Genomic DNA, 12,869 nt, shown 5'->3' with positions numbered 1-12,869 from the left:
ACCACACTACACAAGATATTAGCTTGGCCAACTTATGCCTATGCAGAATTCTTCTATGCAGGTTAACCATTATCAGCCCGTGTAGGGTGGCCAATACCCTCCCACGGAAGGTGGCCCATATCCCCTAGGAACGTGGAAGCACTTCCTCCTTCCTATAAATCATATGCCAATTAGGGACAAGGGAACCAATGTTTCCCTTTCCCCGCAACTCAATAGAATAACCCACCAGCACAGGATATTGTAGGGGTTAATCTATTGCAACCTTCTGTCGCTAAAAAATAACAATTAGTTGAACAAATGAACACATCTAACCCACCTATCTTTGCTAAGAAAAAACCAAATAGAAAGCTAAACGGAGAACCTGGCCAAGGGGGGAATAATTAGCAACAACCTCCACGTCACCGATTGGGGGAAACCCTAGCTAGAACTAAAACCGAGGACCAACAAATAACAACCCATAAAGGAAAAACAAGAACACGAGTCTACAAAATAATCAATCTTGTGCCATTTGTAGTGAATGTGGTCATTACACCTATCACTGTCCTCAACTCCCTTAGTTGAAAAGGATGAAAGACAGTGGGGGGCAATGGGGGAAAACCAACAACCTGCAGTGATGCAACATTCCTTTCCCTATCAAGGAGTGGTAAATACCCAGCAGGAACACTCCCAACAATACTTACTAGAACCATCTAGGAGGAAGTTCCCAAAGTGCCTCAAACCTTGAAATTTACATGGCAGGGTAATATGTTCTCCTGCAAACGTGCAACCGAGAGTATGAAACTCCACTAGAAGCCCACCCTTCCACCTTGACTACTACAACACCTTTGAAAATCCCTCGATATGCCATGGAACCCATCCAAAATATGGTTAAATGTCCTTTATGGTGAGTTGGATAGAACTCAAAGGCTACTCACAGCTATATCATAGTCGCTGACTTAGCTCAAACTCCCTCAACTATGTCAACATTAGAATTTTACAATCATTCCCAACCCAATGGAAATAAATTAATTTCCACATTAGGAGCAATTGATCCTACCAATTATCATTTAATGGTATTTGACCTGGACAAAGCCACCCCATACCTTCCATCATCAATCGCTTTTCAAATTTCGATCTCAGTCCAAAATATCATCATCCACTGTTGCATAGTCAATGAGGGGGAGTAAGGGAGGTTGCCATTTTAATACAATTTTAGGAAAATGGGTTTAAAATTTGGATCTTACAAATCCTCCGCCCCATCTGGGGATATTACATTGTTGAGAAAAGTCTCTGTACGGATACACTCGTACAAAGAAACAAGATGCAAATATGCTAAAATTTTAAATGCGTAGTCTTCTTTATTCAATAATTCATAATCAAAGGACTAATATAAACGAAGCAAAACAATGAATTTCCAGCATATATTTTACTGGCAAGGGAAATTTAAGGAACGAAAAGAGGAATAACGTATTGTCGGAGCATGATTATTAAAAACTAATAATCACACTTTGAAGATTAAAAAAAATGGGGTATAATTACTGAAAACGTTGAGGAACTTCCAAAATTCAATACTAAAATAGCTTCAGCAAAATAACTATCACGACAAGAGGATCATCCTTTTGCAATATATTGGAATGGGGTGAAGGTACTAACAATAAAGCGGAAGCTATGGCTTTATATGTTTTTTTTTGTGTACGTTTCTTCATTCATCTCGACAACCACGACATATGTAGATCTGCGTCAATCAGTGGATGGGAGTCATACCCTGGTTTTGATCGTTGTTGCGTGGAGGGTTTTTTCTTATGTTGTTTGAGTGACGAAGTGGTGTTGATATGTATTGTAAGCCGTCGTTGTTTCTGTGTGAAGGAATTGCACTCATGTACCAAATCGGTCTCTTCAGCCCGTGCTGCTGTTGTCAATCCATGCTTTGTCAGCAATCCGCATTTGGGCCGATGCTCAGATCTGATTAACTTGTGTTCTCTATTCAAGTTCCAAAATATTAAAAGCAATTTTGCAGAGGAAACATAATTGTGGTTATTAAAATTCTTAGTGGAATGATTTTTTGTTTTAAATTTATTTTGATTTTGTATTTCAAACATATTAGGACAGGAAACTCTAATACAATTGTTTTAACTCTAATACAATTGTTTGTAAATTAAAAGTGCAAAACCAATTATTGAATAGTGAAATATAATTAAATTAGTGGTTCTCGAGGTTCTTCTGTGTCTAGAATATTGATAAGTTAATTGTGTAAATATGATATATATTGATGGACCTTGTTGTGCTTAGGGCTTCAAGAGCATTAGTTACAAGTTATTTTATGAGATCCATGTTTGTAGAAAGGCGAGTTTCATAATTGACTATTGGATAGTTCAGTATCAAGATTGTCCTTCGGGAAATTGAGAAGCCTCAATTATACAAAATTCATCAAAGATGGTCAAAGGAGATTATGTCTTAGATGAGTTGAATTGGAAGCTCAAAGATTGTGGTGGTGAAAAGAGTGTTATCTAGGATACTTTAGAGTGGATATAAGTGTCAAGGAAGACCAGCTAGATAGATGTGACATTTGAATTGTAATTTGTTATTTTTGTATTAACCTTTGTAATGATGTAATGTAAGCATTAAAGGGGGGACTTGCAGTAATTCTTACATTAGTAAATAGGTAGGATTGGGTTGTTGGTTGTTTGAGTTTTGTTGAGAGATTTTCTCAACAATATTCTCCATGTTTGGTATCTTTTAGATCTCAAGAGAACTATTTATGTGGCATGTATTTAGTTTTGTGCGAGTAATATATGAATTGTTTTGAATGAATTTGTCTACAATGTTTGCTCTTCCAATTTTTTTTGTACCACACAATTGTTCTAGTTGCACTCGTCTCATATGCAAGTATGCAGTTCCCTTTCAACTTATTATATGTTTCCTTTATGTGTGCATAAAATGACTCTAGCATCACTAAAAACGTGACTCTAAAAAAACTTTATTTTACGTTTTTTACTTTTTTAAAACCAGATATTTTTAATTACAATCGAACATGAGCCTTTTCAACATAAGTCTAAGAGGAAATGTAAGGGAGCAACACAAGAAAACTAATATCACGTGGAGAGAGTAGAAATAAGAAGATTGGGTTTTTAATTCATTTTGATGCAAATTTAGAGAAATATATTCATCTAACGAGTTAAGAAATCATTACCTCATATTATAACCCTTTGGTCTTGCATATTCTTCTCACATTTACAAATATCTGATTCCTTGGCTCACTCTTTCCTCCACTAGAAATCCTTTTTATTACCTCTACTGGTTGCAAATATCATGAACTTAAAGAGAACGCCGTGATATAAGTTATTTCTACTTTTCTCCTTGAGCTCTATCCACTAGGCTTGCTTTACCTCAAGCTATACCCACATATATATTGTTTGATTTTCCAAAATATCTCCTAACAGGCAAACACTATTTGGACATTTGTCCCCTATTCTTAAAACTATCTCATAACTCAGGTTGACACTCGTTACTATTACAAAGGCCCACTTGGGAAAAATACCAGCTCAATTTACAGTTGCTGCAGATCAAAATGAACCAGTGCAAATGAAGTTGCATAAGTCATTGAAGATTTGGACATTCTATGTTGACTTGGAGGAGAGTCTTGGAACACTAGAGTCAGCACGTGGAGTTTATGAACGGATACTTGACTTGAAGATTGCTACTCCACAAATTGTTATAAACTATGCACACCTTTTGGAGGTAAAGAACGTTTTGTCCCTTGAAGTTTCTTTTGTATTTGATGCTTTAACACAAATCTTGTTCACAGATGCCATATGCATATATATTTATTTATTTTTTATTTTTTGGCTGTCAGGAGAATAAATATTTTGAGGATGCATTCAAGGTTTATGAAAGAGGTGTCAAGATTTTCAAATATCCACACGTCAAGGATATTTGGGTCACCTATCTCTCAAAGTTTGTAAATCGATATAAAGGTACAAATTTGTATATTTATAAGTCTCTCGATGTCAAACTTGACAAGAAAGAAGAGACTAATATAAGTTAAGTTAGCTTTGGAAGGATGTTAGGTAGTGTTATTGATTTACATCAAACATTGACTTTTTTTAATAATATTTTTTTATTTCTATTTTAATAATGTTTTTCATTTCTATTTTAATAATATTTTTTATTTATATTTGTTTCTTCGCATTTTTGATAGGTTAATTTTGTATTTATATCACACACTTAATCTATATAAATTTGTATATTTATACAAGACCACTGTATATATATAATAAAAATGTGATATTTAAATAAAATATAAAATAAACCCTATAGGGGGGGTTTCCTGACCATATGGAGATTGCATGGAGAGACTTAAGTATAATTCAAAGATTAGACTTTTGGGGCATCCCCTTCAGATGCTCGGCCTATCACAGGACAGGTCATCTTATAAAGAATTGCTCTCGGAAACAGGCTCTAAAACGCAACTTTCATCATCATAAGCTCTGGATTGTTTCCCCCTTGATCTCCGAGAAAGAGACTCCTTCTCCCTCAATCAGTCCATCTCCAACGGAACTATTGGAAGGGCATGCTTTTGTCAATATAGGAATCAACGACAGTCTTTCTTCTCAGCAGATATCTCAAGATCTATCTCAGGGTTTTGGTTCTAAACATGAAGGCTCGGCAAAGGACGGTCCATCTGTGGTTTTCTCTCTATGTTCTCCCATCCCGGAACCATATGATGGTGCAGCTGTTCCTCCTCCGCTACCTTTTCAGTTCACCGTAGGCTCCCATCCCGTTATAATCTCTTCCTCCTCATCATCGCCTAGAAATTCCCCCCCACCTCTTTCTAAAGGTAAAGAGCCTATGGATTTTGCTACTCCTTTAAAATCTCCTGTTCTATCTCCTACTAACCCTGTCGATAGCGACCTAGATTTTCTCCTCAATAGAAAATCTTTGGAATTGGAACCCCTGACTATTCATAAGCCGCGTGCTCCTTCTTCCTCATTCATAAGCCATAACTCTGCTAAGAATATAACAGTAAGAAAGTCACACAAGGGTGGCAGTAGGCACTTTAGGGGAAAACAATTGCTACTGATGATGGAGTCTGGAATCTCTCCCTCGTTAATGTTCCCATTTCAGTCTCGACTGATCCACAGCGTCTTAGATCAAGCACATAGATCTTATTACGAGGGGCGCCCTTCCGTTCTCGTAGGCCTATACCAAGGTGTTCCAGTACAACTGGTCAGTAAAACCGTGCTCATAGACATTGAAGTATTGGATGCACAATTGGATTATAATATCCTTCTTGGCCGAAGTTATATGTACGAAATGTTAGCAGCAACATCTTTTGTATTTAGGGTAATGATGTTCATCCATGACGGGAAAATTATTATAATTGACCAACCCGCATACTATGAGAAGAAAACATTAACTACCTTGATGGTTTGCTACCTTTCATCGGATCTTCTCCCCAATTGGTCACAACTTACACTAGCTTCAACTTAGGACAATTTAAGCCATCAACACTCCTTGGGACATTCCCAGGAGACCCACCTATGATAGAGGATACCCCTCCATCCAGAGGAGCCCTGGTGTGCATGATGAGTTCATCAAACACCCATCAAGATCAGGAACCAAAATCTCCTTTACATGCCCCAAAAGCACCAATGAATGCTCCTACCCCTGTGGGAGAAAAGACCATGCTTGTGCATTATAAGGGATTTCACACCAATCATTCATGAACCATATGCGTTGAATATGGGAATTACACTCATCATTTCCCCAAAATACCTCGATATCAAGATGCATTAAGTGCACTTGCCCAAGCCAATACCATGAACCCATCACTACTAGCCACCCTAATGGCAGATGATGGGTCTAAAACCATTTTTTATGTCACAAGGGAAGAAACTATTGCTCATATCCCTCTTCTGGTCCCTCAACCTCTCACTATGAACAGAGGAAACCAAAATCATTGACACCCCAGTATACCTCCGCGTGCACTTTTTGCAACGAATCATTTCATAAACCAATGTCCCAAGTTACAGACATTTAGGAGGTATTACCCTAACCTACACCCCAACCTGAGAAACATACCAGGGCGAAGGAATCATAATTTCCACTTTTATGTAGGAAACCATCATACTAGTGTTTCCCACACCTTTCCCTATTCCGTGAACTATTAGGCTTCATGTGGCGTTTCATCACTGAGAACTCTGATCTAGTTGAACTAGATACCCAATCCCCAGATAACACCATACCAGTGGGGGATGACAGATATAGGTCCCTCTTGTGCGTATACAAGGACAAAACCCCACCTAAGCCAAAGTTAGGCACCCACTAATGTGTCAACCCCCACCACCATTGGTCTGGATTTAGAAGGAAGAAAAAATGGCCTCAAGCCACTTTGTCAAAATCACCCCACACATGCACACTATGCGATAGACCACATGTTAAATCAATGTTGGGAATTGGGGAAGATCAAAGTTGTATTTCACTTGTTGGTTCATACTCCATGACCTAACTGCACTAGACATTCATGCCATTAGTGTCACTTCTGCTCTCAAGCACACCATATGCGGAACTCTCAGTACCTTCCACATTTTCGAGCACCGAGATATGCATTGAGACAACATCACATTGGGAACACACCTCATGTTGATACTAAGATCTAGAGGTTGTTGACACCCATGCTTTCCCTACCTCATGACACTAACCGAGCATCATCATCTCATGTTATGGAAAATATTGACACCCACACCATTATAGTGTTAGCACTAGTTCTGTGTGATGTATTTTCACCAGTAACTCTCATAGTTTTGAGACATGGCATATGTTGTAAACATTTGGAAAACTTAGGATTCAACATCAATTACCTCATCACGAGGAAGATAATTTTTCCCCTCGGACACCACCCAAGTTGCAAGAACTTTCTCCCACTCATTATCAACCCTCCATTACGGAAATTATACCACCTCCTAATGTTGATGAACACAACATCACATATGATTAATTTCCTCATCCGTAGGAACCATGATTCGTGTTGTCTGCTCATCATTTTTTGGTGTCAAGATTGCTAAACCCACCACGTCAGTGGTACCATCATCAATGGTGTAGACCCATCCCATCTACACATTTTAAACTTCGCTAGGTGTTAGGACTCCATATTGTCTACTTTTGACCTTGTATTTTGTCATTATATTACCCTCTTTAGCCCATAAGTTGAAAGCCTTGATAACATTTTGACCTAATTATTCCAAAGGTATGAAGTAACTCTCCTCATTGCTATAAGTTTAATTATTCAACACATATTCATGTTATCTTTATAATTAATCTTTGGAAGTTGACTAAGTCGCTGACAATTGATGAAACTGTTTAAAGTCTGCAGAATTATAATTCACAGTTGCTGGAACACCAGAAACAGCAACTGTGCAGTTGCTGCCATACCAGAAACAGCAACTGACTAAAGCGGGTAAATCCTCATTTTGCAATGGCTGAAACATCTGGAACAACAATTGCCTAGCAGGAGCAGTAACCGTCTGAAGCTGCCAGAACAATACGTTGCAGATGCTGACATAGCATGATCAGCCACTGTCCAAAATTGGCAAAACACAGTCGCAGATATTGGAACACCAGGAGCAGCACGAGAACTTCACGGGAACAGTTAAGATTTACCAGATCAGCAACAATGGTGGAACAACCAAGGATAGTACGAGGATCTCAAAGAGACGGTCGAAGTCTACCAGCTTTGCAACAGCAAAAGGATCCGATTAACAAAGATGATAAAATTACACACTGTTGTAACAGCATGCTGTAACAGGAACCGATTTCCTATTTTTGTACAAAAGGGTCAACTAAACGGGTAATGACAATCTATTGTAATAGATGTCTCCTCTATAAAGAGGAGACATCTACATTAGGGAAGGGGGGTGGTAACAGGGGTATTGTAGTACAGAGCAAGTCTAAATCTTTATTGTAACTTGACATTTTGGCAGATGAATAAAGCACTGTTCTGAGCATTTTTACTTAGCATCTGTGTCCTGGGGAATCTTGTGAGAGGGACAGGGCCCACCTTCTTCACAAGATTCACCCATTTATTTTCTGTTGAGTGTGTGTGTGACTTCTGTGTGGCATTGCTTCTGACATTTCCCTTTGCTGATACTCTGTTTTCTTAATCAATTGGCGCTGTAAAAGAGTGTGTCACCGGTGATTAGGAATTGCAGTGTGCATTGGCAAATTGATCATAGGGGCAGGTCCTGAACATCCTTACCCTGAGGATAGGGTCCCAATCCTCTGTTACAAGACAACCATCATTTCTTTCAGCAGATTTGTTACCTTTAGTTAATTGTTTTCATTTCATTTCTGCAATAGATCATAACTGTTGTAACACAAAGGGTTTGATAAAAAAATAGATTTGTTTATACTACAGCCTTTAATACTTTTAGAATTAAGTGCATACAGTACGAAGTCACCTTTGAAACAAAAGGACTTTCCCGGGTTGACAATTTAATGTGGTACTCGACTGTTTAATAAATAAACAATTCGAGCAGCCAACATTTTGGCGCCGTTGCCGGGGAAGGCGACTGAAAATTTTAAAGGTATTAACATGTTTTTCTTTCTTTTAGAAAGGCAGGATGCATGAGAGGACGCAAGAAGGTTAACCATTCAGGCGGCAAAGGCAAAGGAGGAGGAAGAAAAACTTTTATTGACGATATTATTTCAAAAGCTGAGACATCCCAGAGGCTAAGCTCTCGGAGGCCACAGATCCAACACTCTTCTCAGACAGATTTTCAGACAGAGGAAGTAGTGGGGCCAGAGAGGGTTCTAGAACCATCAGAATACACTGAGGAACCGGTGGAAGAAGACGAACGACCAAGAGAAGAACCAATAGAGGAAGTTAAGGTGGAGGAACCAGTGCAGGACATTGAAATCCCAACAGAAAACTCTGAAGACCGGGCAAGCGCATCAGGGAAACAACCAATGGAGGATAACAATGAAGGACTTTTCGGTGGAGGACGCAGAATAGAGGGAAGGGGAGAAAATTCTCTCTCCACCCTGGAATTCCCCATTGGAGATCTCCCCAGAGGTGCAACTCCTATGAAGAATATCCCTCTTTCAGCATTACCCAACTTCCATGGGTTATCCACAGAAGATCCTGATGAATTTCTCTTTGAATTTGATATACTGTGTAGAAGCTATGACTATATTAATTCTGCTCAGAAATTAAAATTGTTTCCAGCTACATTAAAAGGGAATGCATTAAGATGGTTCATGAACCTGGGAGCTCATGTGATTACAACATGGGATCAGATGAAGGAGAAATTTTTGGCTAAATACCAAGACTATTGTCGAACAAGAGAAAGAAAGGAGGAATTATTCAAGATGACTCAGAAAGAGGACGAAAGTCTAGAAGACTTCGTGGAAAGATTACAATATAACTTACAGCGATCTAATCATCCTGAGATGAGTAAGGATATTCTCAAGTCAATACTGCTAAGAGGGGTACGAGATGACTGTTTAGATATGTTAAACATGCTTGGAAAAGGAGACATATCTAAGGAATCCTATGATGAGATTATTGATCTCTGTAAAAGATGTTCAAGAGGAGCAGCAAGCAGACCAAGGAGCAAAGACAGTACGTATTCAAGAGTCCAGAAATCAGCAAGTGGAGGAGCAAAACAGGCCAAAATAGGTAACTTACTTGAAGAATTTAAAACTGAAATGTTAAGCTCTTTTGCTTCACAAATTGATACCTTGCAGGTTAAAAAGAAGCAGGCAGAAGCAGAAGCCGCTCTGGCTATTTTCTGTTCTAGATGCAGGGAGAAACACCCACTAAGGGAATGTCCCCTGGACAAGGTACCAATTTGCACTATCTGTGAAAAAGACCATGAGACCCAACAATGCCCTTCTCTTCCAGGAATAAAAGCAGCACTGTAGCCAACTGAAGAGGAAGCTGAAGCAGTGTACCTCCTCACACAGAGAAGACAATGGCAACCACGAGGACAAGGTATGAATTCTAACATGCCATTTAATCGTTGGAATAATCATTCTCCTTTTCAAGAAAATTACCCAACCTTCAATCAAATGCAGTACCCACCCTTTAATCAAATGAATTTCCCACCCATGCAGCAACCGAATCCTCCTTTTGTTGATCCTACAATGTGGAATCCCTGGGCTTTACAACAACCCTATCAATGGAACCCAAGTTGGACAGCTCCACAGATCCCATTTCCAAACCAATTACCTCAATATCAGCAATCTCTCTCCTTACCATCAAATGCCCCACCTAATAATCAGACAATAAGACCTCAGCTGCCTGTACAACCTAACCCCAACCTAAATAATAATAAAGCTCTGCAAGTAATTGATGTTCAAAACCAACTAGTTTCCACTCTGCAATGCAATGACATTCATTTACGTTCAGGAAGAATACTTGAACCCATTATTGATGATATCACTTCTGATTCTGATAAAGAAGAAATCGGAAAAGAAAAATCATCTAATGCTAAAACAGTTGGATCATCCTCTAATAATAATGCTGAAACAGTTGAAACATCCTCTAAAAAGACTGCTGAAGCAACAAAGCCACCATTCCCTGAACGTTTGGCTCTTACCAAAACACTTGAGCCACCTGCTTTTAATTTGTTAGGAGAATTGCAGAATTTGTATGTTAAAATTCCACTTCTACAAGCATTAAGAGATGTACCAATTTATGCTAGAACTGTTAGAGATATTTGTATTAAGAAACCTGGAAGAAAAGCTAAGGACCCCCTCACAGTTCATGTGATGGGTGATCTAGCTGCTCTAATGTCAGAAAAAAACCCCCCTGTAAAATATGGTGACCCTGGTCACCCTACAGTTACAGTCCAGGTTGGTAAAACCTTTGTTTCTAGAGTTCTGGTAGATCTCGGTGCTGCAATAAACATCATGACACTTGAAATAGCACAGTTATTGCAGTTAAAAATTTTTATTAGGGAAACCCCAACCATTCTAGAGCTGGCTGACCGCTCCACAATTAAACCTGAAGGAGTCATTGAAGACCTGATAATTTCAGTAGAATCTTGGAACTACCCAGCTGATTTTGTTGTATTACAGACCAAAAATAAGTTGGGGGGTCATCCATTGATTTTAGGAAGGCCTTGGCTGGCTACAGCAGATGCCTTCATTAGCTGTAGGTTAGGATCAATGAAAATCTCTAATGGATCTGAAACCAAGCAGCTTACTCTGTACCCTCATGCCACACCTATGATTAACAATGATAATTTAGTATGGTTAGATTATGAGGATGATGAAACTCAACCCATTTTGACTGTTGGACAAGCCCTAACTTTTAAAGATTCAACCGAAGATGAATTAATTAGTAGTTTTATTTCTGAACCTTCTTCGGTTAACTCTGAATTACATGATCACTTGACTGCAATCTTGGAATCTGAATCACAACAGAATCTTAAAACTGAAAACTTGTCTCAGACATTAGCTGACACCCCCTCCAAAAGTATAGCAGTCGAAATCGAGCCTGGCAAAACATTAAATATAAACCCTAACTTAACAGATGTTGAAACACAACAGTTAATGAAGTTACTCCACAAAAATAAACAAGCATTTGCATGGGATTACACAGATATGAAGGGAATTTCTTCTGAATTATGTACTCACCAAATTTATATTAAAGAAGGATCCCGCCTAGTCTGCCAACCCCAACGACGAATGAATCCCAATCTAAGGGAAATTGTGAAAGAGGAACTTCAAAAACTGTTGAATGCAGGATTCATATATCCTATATCTGATAGCGAATGGGTTTCACTATTAGTGATAGTACCTAAGAAGAATGGAAAATGGAGAGTATGTGTGGACTATAGAGCTCTGAATAAGGCTACTCAGAAAGATCATTTTCCCTTACCATTTATTGATCAGGTGCTAGATAATTTGGCAGGTAAGAGATTCTTTTCCTTTTTGGATGGGTTTAGTGGTTATAATCAGATCAAGATTGCACCCCAAGATCAAGACAAGACCACTTTTACTAGCCCATGGGGAACTTTTGCCTATAAAGTTCTTCCATTTGGACTATGTAATGCCCCAGCAACATTTCAAAGGGCAGTGATAGGAATTTTTTCTGATATGCTTAATGATTCCTTAGAAATATTTATGGATGACTTTACTCCTTATGGTATGACTTTTGAAGATGCGTTACAAAATCTTGAAAAATTACTTAAACGGTGTATAGAAGCACATCTTGCCTTAAGTACTGAAAAATGTCATATGATGATGAATCAAGGTATTGTTTTGGGACACTTCATTTCATTCCTAGGAATTCAAGTTGATCCAGCTAAGGTACAAGTAATTCAGACTTTGCCTATCCCAAAAACACAAACTGATGTAAGAAGTTTTTTAGGACATGCTGGATATTATAGAAGATTTATCAAAGATTTTTCTAAAATAGCTTCTCCCTTGTTTGTGTTACTTATGAAAAATGCTGAATTTAAGTGGACTGATGATTGTCAAAAAGCATTTAATGAACTCAAACATCAATTGTCTACAGCTCCCATTTTAAGAGGACCTGATTGGGCACTCCCCTTTCATATATCCTCTGATGCTTCAGACACTGCAATAGGAGCTATCTTGGGTCAAGAAGAGAACAATCTTCCCTATGCAATCTATTTTATTAGTAAAAATATGACCCCTGCTGAACTTAATTATACAGTCACCGAGAAAGAATTCTTAGCAGTCATTTATGCTATTAACAAGTTTCGACATTATATTACTGGCTATACTACTTTTGTGCATACTGATCACTCGGCCATTAAATATTTAATGAACAAATCAGTTACAAATGCTCGAGTTACCAGATGGTTATTATTATTACAAGAATTTGATATCACAATTGTAGATCGGCCAGGTAAAGAAAA

At 38.4% G+C, this 12,869-nt stretch overlaps 1 long non-coding RNA gene across 1 annotated transcript; it reads left to right on the top strand.

Annotated features, from left to right (window-relative positions):
* Positions 1-3,533: 3,533 nt before the first annotated feature.
* LOC149258530 (uncharacterized) lies at positions 3,534-3,884 on the top strand. Its single transcript, XR_016246089.1, has 2 exons — positions 3,534-3,717; positions 3,833-3,884. It is a non-coding gene; the product is annotated as an uncharacterized LOC149258530 (long non-coding RNA).
* Positions 3,885-12,869: the final 8,985 nt, after the last annotated feature.

The sequence above is a fragment of the Pinus tabuliformis genome, chromosome 6 (assembly GCF_031772625.1).
Source record: "Pinus tabuliformis cultivar Carrire ecotype Pingquan chromosome 6, CPIR1, whole genome shotgun sequence".
NCBI classification, from domain to species: Eukaryota; Viridiplantae; Streptophyta; class Pinopsida; order Pinales; family Pinaceae; genus Pinus; species Pinus tabuliformis.
Note: the sequence above shows the minus strand (reverse complement) of the source record. Positions and strands in the feature narration are given on the sequence as shown.